General features: G+C 43.8%; 1 non-coding gene across 1 annotated transcript; it reads left to right on the top strand.

The window, feature by feature from the left end:
- Positions 1 to 1983: 1983 nt before the first annotated feature.
- LOC111734968 lies at positions 1984 to 2102 on the top strand. The gene has a single exon (XR_002778638.1). It is a non-coding gene; the product is annotated as a 5S ribosomal RNA (ribosomal RNA).
- Positions 2103 to 2558: the final 456 nt, after the last annotated feature.

The raw sequence follows: 2558 nt of genomic DNA on the forward strand, positions 1-2558 counted from the left end.
TCTTGTCATGTCTCTTTGTACCCGGTGTCCTGAGTCTAGCTTACACTCTGTTGTTGCAGCAGTCTCCTATGTGGTCCTCCATGCTTTCCTCACCAGTCCACCATCACACTCTAGTCAGAGAAAATTCTCAATACAAATCCGATCATGCCAGTCCCTGCTCAGGGTGGTCTGTGGCCTCCTGTCGCCCTCAGGTGAAGTCTACCTCCTCGACTCGACCTTCTGGACCCCCAGCTCGGTCCCCGGCTCCGCCAGGCTCCCTCCCAGCTCCCACCAGAGCAGGCTTCTGCTCGCCCCGCTACTCCCCAAGCCCTGTCCTACAGGTTAATACTCCCCGAAAGTATTTCCTGCCTTTTCAGATGTGGATTTAGAGCCCTCATTTGTGGGCCTGCAACACTCAGTGTTTGCCAAATTATGACATGGATTTTAATCACTTGCTTAATTGTCTTTTTCCTATAAGAAACTGTGAATTCTGTGATGGCAGAGACCAAGTGTCGCTTGTTTACCATTTATCCCTAGCACCTGGCACAGTGCCTGATGAACAGTAGGTATGTCCTGAATATTAGATCCATGAATAGCTGAAGTACCTATTCCCATGCTCAGCACATGGAAGAGCATCAATAAATGATGGGAGATTTTATTGTTAATATCATGTACAACAGCTGCAACTGTTACTCTATATGCAGACAGTAATAATTTCACATGTACAGATAGGTCATAAAAGGGGCTGAAACTTGGCCGTTAAAAGTGACAAGTTAGAAAGTTATGGCTGATCTTCACGAATAAACTCGTCACTGTACAGGGATTTGAAGAGTAACACCACGGGGAGGAGATGGAGGCCCAAGCAAGGATGAATTTATAAAAACAGTTGACTGAGAAGGAGAATAGTTTTAGATAGTGAAAGGATACTGGACCTCTTCCCGGTCTGAGGACAAGACTCCAGCGTGAAGGCGACATGGAAAGGGCGTCAGAGCAGGCCTGCGACTGGAAGCACTGAGGGAAGAAGGCATCTCAGATGATGACAGAGAGCGGGTGACGGGCGGGGTCGCGGGAACGCGTGCAGGAGTCTAGCGAGCAGCCGAGCCAGTGCTCACGGTGGCACCAGCCTGTTCAGTCCTGTTGCCCAAATCTGTGACCGTCTTTCTTTTTTCGCTCAGCTGTTCGGGGGCCTCGTCTGGATTTTGGTTGCGTCCTCCAACGTTCCTCTACCTCTGCTCCAAGGATGGGTCATGTTCGTGTCCGTGACGGCGTTCGTCTTCTCCCTCCTCTTCCTGGGCGTGTTCCTCTCTGGCATGGTGACCCAGATCAATGCCAACTGGAACTTCCTGGTAAGGAATTTTTAAGTCTTTTGCAAGAGAATGTGGAAAGCGTATAAATATCTCCTTCTGTCCTGTTCTGTCTGATCCCTGTTCTATCTGTCACCTCTGGTTGGAGAGAAAACGTCAGATGCAGGGTCTGCTATGCTATTGTGTGGCCATCTTGCTGGACGGCCAGGTCCCGGTTTGTGACATTCCAGCATTAGTATCGCTGAGTAAGCTTTCTGTTGCTCCTTTACGAGTTAGATGACCTTTACTCCAAGACTGTTTATTTCCTCCAACAAATGAATTGAATTACAGTTATTGAACTATTGAACAGTGCCTTCGCTAGATGAATGCTGTGACATATATCTTGAAATTTTCCATTGATTTCTGTTTCAGATATTAAGTCACACATACTCTTTTCAAAAAACAAGTAGCTATATATTCTACTTTCCAAATACTCAGAAAAGAAAAGGGGATATTATATATTTTCAGGCATACCTCGGAAGTGTTATAGGTTTGGTTCCAGACCACCGCAAAAGCAAATATCACAATAAAGTGAGTCTCACGAATTTTTTGGTTTCCTAGTGCATATAAAAGGTATGTTTACACTATACTATAGTCTGTTGAGTGTGCAACAGCATTGTGTTTAAAAAAAAAAAGTACATACCTTAATTTAAAAATACTAGTCTACAGCCATGCCACCCTATACACGCCCGATCTCGTCTGATCTCGGAAGCTAAGCAGGGTTGGGCCTGGTTAGTACTTGGATGGGAGACCACTTAGGAAGACCAGGTGCTGTAGGCAAAAAAAAAAAAAAAAATTAAAAATACTTTATTGCTAAAAAATATAGGGTTATTAATTGGCTTAATTTTAATATTGTCGTCTCAGGGAAAAGGGAGGAGAGGGAGAGAGGAAACAGCCAGGTCATGGGGCAGAACACACAATATTTATCGGTTAAGTTTGCTATCTTATATGGGTACAGTTTGTGGCACCCTAAAACAATTAAAATAATAACATAAAAAAATCACTGATCATAGGTCACCATAACAAATAAAATAATAATGAAAAAGTTTGAAACATTTTTCAAATTACCAACATATGACACAGAGGCATGAAGTGAGCAAATGCGGCTAGAAAAACAGCGTTAGTAGATACTCAACACAGGGTTACCACACACCTTCAATTCCTAAAAAACTGATCCAGTATCTGAAAAGCACAATAAGGCAAAGCACAATAAAATGAGATGTTGCCTGTGTGTTT

The sequence above is a fragment of the Pteropus vampyrus genome, unplaced genomic scaffold (genome assembly GCF_000151845.1).
Source record: "Pteropus vampyrus isolate Shadow unplaced genomic scaffold, Pvam_2.0 Scaffold10704, whole genome shotgun sequence".
Classification (NCBI taxonomy): Eukaryota; Metazoa; Chordata; class Mammalia; order Chiroptera; family Pteropodidae; genus Pteropus; species Pteropus vampyrus.